The 13,143-nt window shown below is 43.5% G+C and overlaps 1 protein-coding gene across 9 annotated transcripts in view; it reads left to right on the top strand.

Annotated features, from left to right (window-relative positions):
* FGD5 (FYVE, RhoGEF and PH domain containing 5) overlaps positions 1-13,143 on the top strand; it is a 180,803-nt gene that overhangs the window by 115,885 nt on the left and 51,775 nt on the right. The window lies entirely within an intron of this gene.

Below are 13,143 nucleotides of genomic sequence, written 5' to 3'. Positions count from 1 at the left end.
GGGCCCCTCTTGAGCCTTCCCTTCAGACTAGCTGGAGATTCTACAACAAAGATATCCCGAATCCATAGATGGCTCTATAGCTGCATTTAGAATTTGTATTTACAATTATTACATATCGGATCTGAAAATACTGTGAAAAGACAAGATAGGAAACGGGGGAATTAAGTGACCTACCAACAGTTGTAGATTTCGTATACGATGTAAGTAAAAAAACAAGTAGCAGCTTCAAACCGGATACTTTTCACTTAAACAACCACTTATGCAAGCAAATGGATTAACATCATGAGTTGCTTGAAAATAGTGAAAAGTGAGGATGAAAGCAAACTAGATATCATGTCAAAACAAAGCAAAACAAAACTTGGAGGAATCCCTCCGGACAAATGATTTCTTTTTCTTCTTCTTATGTCAGTTTTCAGTTCTGTTCCTATTAATAACTAATAGCAACATGATGTTTCAACAGATTTATCCATTGCAAGAGTTAATGATGTGTCTCCCTACAGCACAGACTGGAAAGGAAGGTCAAATCAGGGTCAATAGCTGGGGGTTTTTTTTGTTTTTTTTAATGAAACCAAGAACTTTTGTAATCTCCACATCTGCTGCAGCTGCCATAACTGAGGAACCACTGAGGTTTTTTAAGTTGCATCTATTCACAAAGCATCTCTTTTGAGCCAGCTTTTCAATTAGCAGCTCCCACTCTTCCTCGAAACAAGAGCATCCTTTTCTTTTTCCTCTCTCTTGTGCAATAAAAACTCCAGACATTTCCATGCTTTACTAGGACGCAAAGGAAGAGTTGGGAAAATGCTAAATGTTTTTTAAGCGATTCCACATGGCACTCCAGAGTATGCGGGAGCTTAAAAATATGTTTCCAGTTCCCCCCAGTGTATAGTTATTCTCATAGACAAAGTAACTTCTAGCTATCTTCCCACAAAGATTAAACTGGCAGCAAGCAAGGAATTTTCCCGCCAAGAGCCAGAACATGGGCCAGAACAAAGGAACACCCAGCTGCCTGATTCAACTCTCCTCCAAGCAGTTCTGCTCCAGGGAAATGAGAGGAATTTCATGAACCCATGAATTCTTCCGCAGGCTACTTAACCAGCACGATAGAAATACACAGCTACTTTATATCCTGCACATATGCCATGATACTTGATTTTGATAAGGGGTTTAATTTATTTATTTATTTATTTATTTATTTATTTATTTATTTATTTATTATTTATTTATTTATTATTTATTTATTTATTTATTTTGCCGATCACATATAAGATAACATGTAAAAGTATAAACTTAATTTGGATACATGAAAAGAGTAAGTAAAAAAGGAATATTAGGACAGGGACGGTAGGCACGCAGGTGCACTTATGCATGCCCAATGATGAAATGTAAAATTTGGTACTACGGTTCTGTGGGCGTGGCTTGGTGGTGGGGGAAATGTGACTGGGTGTGCATGGCCAACTTTTTTTTTTTACTTTTAAAAGCATTTTTTCTACAACATCTTCGACCGAAGAGTTTTCTTTTAAAAGCATTTTTTTTGCCTTTAAAAGAAAAAAAAAGCCTCTGATGATCAGGCAACTCAGTTAGGATCGCCAGAGGAGCTTTTAAAAGCATTTTTTCTACAACCCCTTTGGCCGAAGAGTTACAAAAAATGCTTTTAAAAGCTGAGCTGCGTGATCATCAGAGCTTTTTTTTTTACTTTTAAAAGTTTTGGCTGAAGAAAAAATGCTTTTAAAAGTTTAAAAAAAACACTGATGGTCACACGGCTCAGCTGAGCATGTGGGGGGACAGGGGTTTTTGCTACTAGTTCTCCGAACCACCCACCACCATCATTACCGGATCGGGCGATCCAGTCCAAACTAGGAACATTTCACCCCTGTGCACACCCCTTACTGACCTCTTAGGAATGGGGTGAGGTCAACAGTAGACAGTTTAAGTTTAAAATTTTGGGATTTGGGGGATGAAACCACAGAGTCAGGCAGTGCATTCCAGGCATTGAATACTCTGTTACTGAAGTTGTATTTTCTGCAATTGAGTTTGGAGCGTTTTACCTTGAGTTTGTATCTATTATTTTCTCGTGTATTGTTGTGGCTGAAGCTGAAGTAGTCATTGACAGGTAGGACATTGTGGTAGATGATTTTATGTACTATGCTTAGGTCAGACTGAAGTTGGCATAGTTCTAAGTTGTCTAAGCCCAAAATTTGAAGTCTGGTGGCATAAGGTATTTAATTGCGGGTAGAGGAGTGGAGGACTCTTCTTATAAAATATCTCTGGACTCTCTTGATTGTATTTATGTCCGATATGCAGTGTGGGTTCCAGACAGATGAGCTGTATTCAAGAATTGGTCTAGCAAATGTTTTGTATGCTCTAATTAGTAGTACAATATTACCAGAGAAGAAGCTACGCAAGATTAGGTTAACAACTCTTAGTGCCTTTTTGGCAATGTTGTTACAGTGGGTTCTGGCACTGAGTACTCCAAGGTCCTTGGAAATGAGTACTCCAAGGTCCTTGCCAGAGTGAGGGTCATCTATAAGGTCATGTCCATCTAATTTGGATTTTATGTTTTGATTTTTTTGCCAATGTGAAAAGTGAAAATGTGAAAATTTTCAGTGTGAAAAGGTTGTAGAAATCTTTTGGGATGATGTAAATTAGAGAACTATGCAGAACCTGCTGATTTGACTCTGATTTTATCATTAAAAGCACTTAGCTTGCATTGTCTCTCCTCCTGCTTGCTTGCTCTAATCTACTTTTGGTATGGACCGAAAAGAGCTAATGTTTTCTGGATTATGCAGTTATTCGTTTACACACAACCATTTTCTTTGCTCTTTTAGCCTTCCTCTAATATAAACATATACACTGAGTTAAAGCACTAGATAACATGAATGAAAAAAAAAATAAGCCATGTTTATACACAGGGCTTATTTTGTCAGTATGATTGATGTACTGTATTATGTACTTCTACTGGCTTGATGGGGCACAGAACCTTATAGTAGCTAGTACAAAAAATTAAAGGAAGTGGAGGACGATTATATCAAACTGTACTTTCTTCCACTTTCATCTCTTGAAAGACTGTAATTGCACAAAATTTGTAATTACAAACCATCTAACTAAGCTGAGGTTGTTATTAATAGTGATCCAGAAGGATAGGGTGATATACACTGGAAGAAGAGGTATACGCCACCAACGCTGACAGGGCAAGGCACTAGATAGAATACTATATATTGATGAGAATAAACCCAACTCCTTACTAGCCTTAATTGTCAGCTCTACAAGTTTATTGCTTTATGGCTCTGGATAGTCTGTCTGCTGATTTATGCATTTATTACCTAGCTTGCAACGGCTGCCATGGTAACAGGGGGGAGAGAAGGAGTGCTGGAAGAGAAACAAAACTTTAAAATGAAGTTGTTGTTCGTTGCGAAGTCGTGTCCAACCCATCGCGACCCCATGGACAACATTCCTCCAGGCCTTCCTGTCCTCTACCATCCTCTGGAGTCCATTTAAACTCATGCCTACTGCTTCAGTGACTCCATCCAGCCACCTCATTCTCTGTCATCCCTTTCTTCTTTTGCCCTCAATCTTCCCAGCATTAGGCTCTTCTCCAGTGACTCCTTCTTTCTCATTAGGTGGCCAAAGTATTTCAGTTTCACCTTCAGGATCTGGCCTTCTAGAGAGCAGTCAGGGTTGATCTCCTCTAGGACTGACTTGTTTGTTCGCCTTGCAGTCCAAGAGACTCGCAGGAGTCTTCTCCAGCACCAGAGTTCAAAGGCCTCGATACTTTGGCGCTCAGCCTTTCTTATGGTCCAGCCTTCACAGCCATACATTGCAACTGGGAAAACCATAGCCTTAACTATACGCACTTTTTTTGGCAGGGTGATATCTCTGCTTTTTAGTATGCTGTCTAGATTTGCCATAGCTTTCCTCCCCAGGAGCAAGCGTCTTTTAATTTCTTGGCTGCAGTCCCCATCTGCGGTGATCTTGGAGCCCAGGAAAATAAAATGTCACTACCTCCATTTCTTCTCCATCTATCTGCCAGGAATTGAGAAGGCCGGATGCTATGATTTTAGTTTTCTTAATGTTGAGTTTCAAGCCAACTTTTGCACTCTCCTTCACCCGTATCAAGAGGCTCTTTTGTTCCTCTTCGCTTTCTGCCATTAGAATGGTATCATCTGCATATCTGAGGTTGTTGATATTTCTTCCAACAATCTTAATTCCAATTTTTGATTCATCTAGCCCCGCCTTTCTCATGATGTGCTCTGCATATAAGTTAAATAGACAGGGTGATATCTCTGCTTTTTAGTATGCTGTCTAGATTTGCCATAGCTTTCCTCCCCAGGAGCAAGCGTCTTTTAATTTCTTGGCTGCAGTCCCCATCTGCGGTGATCTTGGAGCCCAGGAAAATAAAATGTCACTACCTCCATTTCTTCTTCATCTATCTGCCAGGAATTGAGAAGGCCGGATGCCATGATTTTAGTTTTCTTAATGTTGAGTTTCAAGCCAACTTTTGCACTCTCCTTCACCCATATCAAGAGGCTCTTTAGTTCCTCTTCGCTTTCTGCCATTAGAATGGTATCATCTGTATATCTGAGGTTGTTGATATTTCTCCCAACAATCTTAATTCCAATTTTTGATTCATCTAGCCCCGCCTTTCTCATGATGTGCTCTGCATATAAGTTAAATAGACAGGGTGATAATGTACAGCCTTGCCGGACTTCTTTCTCAATTTTGAACCAATCAGTGGTTCTGTGTCCAGTTCTCACTGTTGCTTCTTGACCCGCATACAGGTTTCTCAAGAGACAAATAAGATGGTCTGGTACTCCCATCTCTTTAAGAACTTGCATAATTTGTTGTGATCCACACAATCAAAGGCTTTAGCATAGTCAATGAAGCAGAAATAGATGTTTTTCTGGAACTCCCTAGCTTTCTCCATGATCCAGTGTATGTTTGCAATTTGATCTCTAGTTCCTTTGCCTCTATGAAATCCTGCCTGTACTTCTGGTAGTTCTCGATCTACATACTGCTGGAGCATAGCTTTGTTTATTTATTTATTTTAATTTATTTATTTTATTTTGTCACAGTATATATAAGCATAAGCATGAAATAATTATACAGTATATAAGCATATATATAAGTATGAGTATGTAATAACTATTTTAATTGGATATAACGAAAGGAAACAATAGGACAGGAACGTAGGCACGCTTGTGCTCTTATGCACGCCCTTACAGACCTCTTAGAAATGGGGTGAGGTCAATAGTAGACAATTTTTAGTTGAAGCTTTTGGGATTTTGGGAAGAGACCACAGACTCAGGTAGTTTATTCCAGGCATTAACAACTCTGTTACTGAAGTCATATTTTCTGCAATCAAGATTGAGCAGTTAACATTAAGCTTAAATCTGTTGTGTGCTTGTGTATTGTTGCAATTGAAAGCTGAAATAGTCTTCGACAGGAAGGACATTGTAATAGATGATTCTATGAGTTAAACTCAGGTCATGTCGAAGGTGGCGTAGTTCTAAATTTTCTAAACCCAGGATTTCAAATCTGGTGGCATAAGGTATTTTGTTGTATTCAGAGGAGTGGAGAACTCTTCTTGTAAAATATTTCTGGACACGTTCAATTGTATTGATGTCAGAAATGTGGTATGGGTTCCAGACAGTCGAGCTGTCAAGAATTGATCCATCAAATGTTTTATATGCTCTGGTTAGTAGTGTAGTGTTTTTGGAGAAGAAGCTACGCAAGATTAGGTTTACAATGCTTAGAGCCTTTTTTGCGATGTAGTTGCAGTGGGCTTTGGCACTTAGATCATTTGATATGAACACTCCAAGGTCTTTAGCAGGGTGGGGGTCATCTGTAAGGTAATGTCCATCAAGCTTGTACTTAGTGTTTAGGTTCTTTTTTCCAATATGTAAGACTGAGCATCTGCTGGTTGAGATTTGGAGTTGCCAAGTTTTAGACCATACAGATACAAAGTCAAGGTCTTTTTGAAGGGTAGTTGTATTGTTGGTGGTGTTAAATAGTTTGACATTGTCAGCAAAGAGAACACAATTACTTGTGATATGGTCACAGAGATCATTAATGTATAATATGAAGAGTGTTGGTCCAAGAACGCTGCCTTGGGGAACGCCAATTTTGACAGGAATAGGATTTGATAGAGCATTGCCAATTTTGACCACTTGTTGTCTGTTTGATAGGAAAGCTGTTATCCAATTGTGGCTTGTAGGATTTTAAGCATAACCTTACTAGCATGTGAAATGAGTGCAGTGGTGCGATAGTTTGAACATTCTTTGGCATTGCCTTTCTTTGGAATTGGAATGTAAACTGACCTTTTCCAATCCTGTGGCCATTGTTGAAGAGTTTTCTTCAAATGTGTTCAGCAGTTTGAAGGCGGGCTGATAACAGTCTAGGTTAATGGCCCGAGCATGCCAGAGGGATGAAACCATCTGAAGATGCACCCCACGTGCCACCTAGGGGAGACGTGGATTGGACAAAACTGACTGGACTACAGGGAGGAGGGCTTGAGGCATATTTCTTATATGTATATTCTGCGCCAAATACTTCAGAGCTTGCTTTCATTTTGTTTGCTTTCAGTTCATACTCAGTAAAAGTACCTTTCTCTAGCAACAATGGAATTGGGGTTTTTCTTTCTTGTTACCAAGTTTGGGTAATGAAACATCTGCAAGAACACAGCCAGGCTCAAACAGCAAGGATCCCTCAAAATAAGTATTGTTGGAAGTTGTTTCCTTGGGAGGGAGTTTCCTCTCACACTGTTCTTGACATTTCTGCCAGGAAGATCTGGAGAGTATCGCTCTGGAGGCCCCAGATGATCATCAGCCTAGCAGGAGGTTAAGTATCTGAGCAATCAAGCACCTGAGGCTGACCAAGCCAGGGAACATAAAAGACAGCTGGAGGCAGGAGCTGAGGAGGCCACAGGACCTTCCCACAGCCCTAGAGTATATCATGTTGAGCACTGAGCACCACAAATATGTTGTGTGAAGGTTCTTGCCTACAAAGAGCATTCCCACTTTTGATTGCCTGCACTCTGGGCAAGCTCTATTTATGAACCATCGCTGTGCAACAGCCCTGAGCAATAAATACCAGGTGCTAGAGGTTTAGAAAGAACAAGGCAGTCCAGCAGTCCCAGAATTTAAATATTACTAAACTAGCTGCTTGGGTTAAATTATAAAATGGTTTACAATCACCATGTGGTTAGAGTTCTTCAACTAGGGGAACAGGACTTGCAATAATAAATGTTTGGGATAAATGTTTGTCCCAAATGTTTGGAATATGGGCAGAAAAAAAATTGTCCAGGTTTATCACCTACTTGCCTTTTTATTATTTATTTTTATGAAGAGGAAAGCAGAGAAAAAATTATTCAATGGCGAAACAACAAACCATAACCAAGATTTCTTAATAGGAGAAAAGTAACATCTTCTGAGACTTTGAGTACAGCTTTAAAAGAACTGTTAGAACAAAGAGATGTGGCTCAATTTGATGTGACAATTTGAAAAGCTCATTGCACAAAATTTAAAGCATTTACTGGTCTTATTTCTAAGCTACTGGTGAAACACTAAACAAATTATCAAAGGGCCTCTGGTGGCTCAACAGACTGATACAGTCTGTTATTAACAGCAGCTGCTTGCAATTACTGCAGGTTCAAGCCCCACCAGGCCCAAGGTTGACTCAGCCTTCCATCCTTTATAAGGTAGGAAAAATGAGGACCCAGATTGTTGCGGGCAATAAGTTGACTTTGTATATAATATACAAATGGATGAAGACAAATGGATATACAAATGGATGAAAACTTGTTGATCATTTGTATGTACTTGTTGATCATTTGTATGTACTTGTTGATCATTTGTATGAAAACAAGTTTTCATACAAATGGATGAAAACTTGTTGCTGGCAATCCTTAGTGTAATGTATTACTGTAAGTTTTGGCGGGAGTTTTAGGCGGGAAGTATCTCACTCCTGATTGGATGCAGCCTCTGGCTGAAGTGTATATAAGGAGAGGTTTTTCTCCAGAGTTTTGCTGGGTCACACTATATTAAAGAGCTGTTGTCACTAACCTGGTCTCCTGCCTCGTCAATACCCAAACATAACATTGGCGACGAAGGTGGGATTTTGAGGCAGAGCACCAGAACAGAGCTGAACTCACTACGAGAATCAAACCCAGCAAGGTGATAGCGAATGCAGCGATGACCGGCTACACGCCACCCACTCCGTTTGACCCTGCCCAGGAGACATGGGGAATATATATGACCCGTTTCGAAAGTTTCCTGGAGGCAAACGAGCTACAGGGAGTCTCCGACAACCGCAAACGGGCTTACTTCATAAGCCACTGTGGGTCCGCAGTCATCGCCGCAGAAGCCCTAGCGGAGCCAACACCGCTACACTCCGTATCGTGGCAGACCCTTCAGACCCTCCTGAAGAATCACTACGCACCAGCCCCGCCCAAATACGCTCGACGGTACGAGTTTGGGGAGCGAGGCAACAAGAAGCGAGTCTATCAGCGACTACATGGCAGCCCTGAGACAAGCCTCCAAGCATTGCAGTACCGCGATCTGGACGAAGAGCTGCTGGAACAACTTATACGGGGGGTCAGAGACATCCGTTTGAGGAGACGGTTGCTAGCCAAGAGCAACCTGACATTGGCAAATGCTCTGGACGAAGCCAGAGCCCATGAGATGTCCAACCATGCAGCAGACACCTTACAAAAGCGACTCACGCCGATGGCGGGCGCAAAGCCGAGCACAGTCCACCACGAAGAAACCTATCGTGAGTCAACCAGCGAAGAGGAGGAAGAAGTCCACTACACCGGAAAATCGACAAGGAAGACCCGGAGGAATGCGGAAGTTGCGGGCGACATCAGCGCCAAAGATGTAAGTTCAGGGCGCCATTTGCGGCGGTGTGAAAGGAAGGGCACCTGGCTCAAGTCTGCCGAGCACCCCAACCTTCCGCCGAAAATTCAAATCGGCCAATCAGAGCGGCTCTGAGTCAGAGATGCAAACCCCACATTCCGCGAAATTTCAAACCAGCCAATCAGAGCGCGAGATCGGCGAGGCGACCCGCGGTTGGCCAGGAAAGAAAGAGCGCGAAGTCAAACCGAATGACTGTTACCATAGACCACGCAGCTACCCGCCTCCCAGAAAACATCTTCACAAACCCGACAATTGAAGGCGTACCGTGCCGACTGGAAGTAGACACAGGATCAGCTATCACAATCATGTCCTGGGACACTTTTGTGAAAGCCTTGCCGACATCGCAAAGCGCAAGCTACAGAAACAACGGCCCGGGTGCAGGATTACCAGGGCAACCGCATCCCTGTTCGAGGGACAACGACCGTCGAGGTCAAGTACGGGACATATGAAAAGACCCTGCCCATCACGTTAGTCGAGGAACCTTGCCAAGCTTGCTGGGGCTAGACTGGTTCCGGGCGTTGGGAATGGGGGTGACTGGCGTCCACCGGAGCGGATGCAACCTGCAAAACGCCCTAATGGAGGAATTCGCAGACGTATTCGAGGACCGTTTAGGCAAGTACAAGGGGACCCCTATCTCCTTCAATTTAGACCCCCAAATAGCTCCCATTAGGTTAAAGGCAAGGAGGGTTCCTTTTGCACTCAAACCTAAAATCGACAAAGAGTTAGATAAATTAGTCAGCCAGGGGATACTAGTGCCAGTTGACCATGCCAAATGGGAGACGCCAATCGTCACCCCTATAAAACCAGACGGGTCCATAAGAATTTGCGCTGATTACAAGGCTACCTTGAACAAAGCATTGCAAAAGAGCGCCTACCCAGTTCCAGTAGTGCAACACTTATTGCACTCACTAGGGCACGGACAAGTTTTCGCCAAATTAGACTTGGCACAAGCGTACCAACAGCTACCCGTAGATGCTAGCACAGCTGAAGCCCAGACCATTGTAACGCACCGGGGTGCCTTTAAGTGCACCCGTTACAGTTCGGGTGAGTGTGGCCCCGGGCTATTCCAAAATTTGATGGAGCGGCTCCTACAAGGGTTACCGGAGTCGTACCCTATTTCGATGATGTGTTGGTATCAGGGAAGATTTAAGAGAACTGGGAAGCGGTTAAGGAAAGTTTTGGCCATTTTAGGTCGGCAGGATTAAAAGTCAAAGCAAGCAAGTGTCAGATAGGGTCGAATCTGTTGAATTTTTGGGCTATAGAATAGACAAAAAAGGGATTCACCCCACTGAGAGCAAAGTCAAGGCGATAAAGAGAGCCCCAGCACCCAAAAACAAGACAGAACTCCAGGCTTTCCTGGGTCTGGTAAACTTTTACGCCGTGTTTTTAAAAGACAAGGCAACCGTTGCTGAACCGCTGCATAAGTTGCTTGGAAAAAACACTGCTTGGTCGTGGGGGAAGTCAGAGAATAGGGCATTTGAGGCAGTAAAAAGTTTGCTATCAAGCGATAGCCTGTTAATACAATACAACAACAGACTGCCGTTAGTATTGGTTTGTGATGCGCCCCCCTATGGAGTAGGAGCTGTACTTAGCCACAGACTCCCAAACGGCACTGAAGCCCCTATAGCGTTCTATTCACGAACGATGTCCCCGGCTGAGAGGAATTACAGCCAGCTAGATAGGAGGCTCGCAATAGTGTCAGGGTGAAAAATTTCATGAATACGTTTTTGGGAGAGACTTTGAAATTATCACTGACCACAGACCGCTATTGGGATTACTGGCTGGCGACCGCCCAACGCCAGTGGCACTATCACCCCGGCTGACCAGATGGACTATTTTTCTGGCCGCCTACACCTCCAAACTGCAGCATAGACCTGGAAAAGAGCTGGGGCATGCGGACGCATTGAGCAGATGCCCATTGCCGGGAAATCGAGGACCCTACTCCGGGCACCCCGTTCTACTAATTGACTCTTGGGACTCTGGCCCAGTCACATCGCAGGAAGTGGCTCGGCCTCCTACCGGGACATTGTTTTAAGAACTGTAATCGGTTGGGTTCAAAGGGATGGCCGCTGCCGGGCGACGTTTAGAGTTTGTAAAGAAAAGAGGAGAATTGTCTGTGCAAGGGGTGCCTGCTCTGGGGGATAGGGTGGTAGTTCCAGAGAAGCTGAGAAAAAGTCCTGGAACTCCTGCATGAGGGTCACCCAGGAATTGTAAGGATGAAGGGCTAGCCAGGAGCTATGTCTGGTGGCCCCTAATGGACAGGGAAATCAGTGACAGGGTTGGCGATGCCAGGTATGTCAGGAATCCAGACCACTACCACCCACGGCCCCAGTGTTGGAGTGGGAGAAACCCCAAGGCCCTTGGTCCCGCATACACATTGATTTTGCCGGCCCTTCCACGGCCAAACATTTCTAATTGTGGTGGATGCATTCTCCAAATGGCTGGAGATCATCTAATGAAATCCACAACCGCGGGAGCTGTCATTGCAGCACTAAAACACCTTTTCGCCACGCACGGGCTACCGGACACCCTCGTGTCCGATAACGGCCCACAGTTCACCGCAGCATTATTTGAAGGGTACCTGGCTGAAGAGGGCATCCGACATGCCCTCTCAGCGCCGTTCCACCCTGCGTCGAACGGCCTTGCTGAACGTTTTGTTCTGAGTGCGAAAGAAGCGCTATCACGAAGCGGTACCGGCGATTGGCAGGCACAGATCGACGCATTCCTAACCGTCCAACACAGGACCCCCTGTGTGGCCACCGGCCGCAGCCCAGCCGAGCTATTAATGGGACGGAAGCTACGGTGCCCGCTAGACCGGCTACACCCGAACTACGTGCAGGACGGGTTCAAAACAAAACCAGATAGAATCCGGGAATTAAACATAGGAGACTCAGTGTGGGCACATAATTACAGCGACGGCCCAAGCTGGAAGAGGGGGATAGTCATAGACAAAACGGGCCCCAAATCTTATCTAGTGGAAATAGACGATGGCAGAGTTTGGAGGCGCCACATAGATCAATTAAGAAACAGATTGAGCGATAAGGCAGAATTAGGCGAGACCAGCCCTGACTATGATTTAATTAACCCCACAGCTGACTGGAGCCGAGAACAAACAGAAAGCGTAGAACCAAACAGAGACTTATCTGAGTCAGGCGAAGTCCAGCGACACCCTCCGGTCCCTCTAGAGGACAGCAGGTCCGAGCCGGAAAATAATCCAGGGCCGGATGGCCGGGAGGAGGAGCTCAGAGGAACGAAAAGCCCCTCCGGCAAGCTCGACTCAACTCCAGAAAGTGAATTGCGCAGGTCCGGGAGAGTCAGGAAACGCCCCACGTACCTGCGGGACTACGTAGAGAAGTAATATGTAAATATTGGCAAAGTGTCTTCTGGGAGGGAAGGAGTGTAATGTATTACTGTAAGTTTTGGCGGGAGTTTTAGGCGGGAAGTATCTCACTCCTGATTGGATGCAGCCTCTGGCTGAAGTGTATATAAGGAGAGGTTTTTCTCCAGAGTTTTGCTGGGTCACACTATATTAAAGAGCTGTTGTCACTAACCTGGTCTCCTGCCTCGTCAATACCCAAACATAACACTTATGATTTATATTGATATATTGATCATCAATTGTGTTGTAAATGTTGTACCTTGATGAACGTATCTTTTCTTTTATGTACACTGAGAGCATATGCACCAAGACAAATTCCTTGTGTGTCCAATCACACTTGGCCAATAAAATTCTATTCTATTCTATTCTATTGCTTGACATAGTGTAAGCCGCCCTGAGTCTTCGGAGAAGGGCGGGATATAAATGCAAATAATAAAAAAAAAGGGACGATCAAAAAGATGCAGAATTTAGATAAATAGGAATGCAAGGGGGAAAGAATATTAAATTCACATCGAATATTGTGCTTAGAGAAAACCGGTAAAAGTTTTACTATTGGCATATTTCTCTAAAATGGAAAAATTATTTTCTGAAAATTGTTGGAAATGCAGTGATCAAGTTGGATTATTCTTCCATGCTTGAAGAATGGACAGAACTCAGCAGTTTTGAAAAATTATTCATACTAGAAGGAAGCAAATTTTGAATTTCCTTTTCAACTTGCTATCTTTTTGTTATTGTTAAATATTTTTCTGTTACACTTTTCTACAAAAATATTAAACCACCTCTGTGCTTGCTAATTGCTGCAAGAATATTTTACACTTTCCATGGAAAAGTACTCCTTAATCCTTAATCCTGCAA

The sequence above is a fragment of the Ahaetulla prasina genome, chromosome 2 (assembly GCF_028640845.1).
Source record: "Ahaetulla prasina isolate Xishuangbanna chromosome 2, ASM2864084v1, whole genome shotgun sequence".
Classification (NCBI taxonomy): Eukaryota; Metazoa; Chordata; class Lepidosauria; order Squamata; family Colubridae; genus Ahaetulla; species Ahaetulla prasina.
This window is presented reverse-complemented; position numbering and strand designations above follow the sequence as displayed.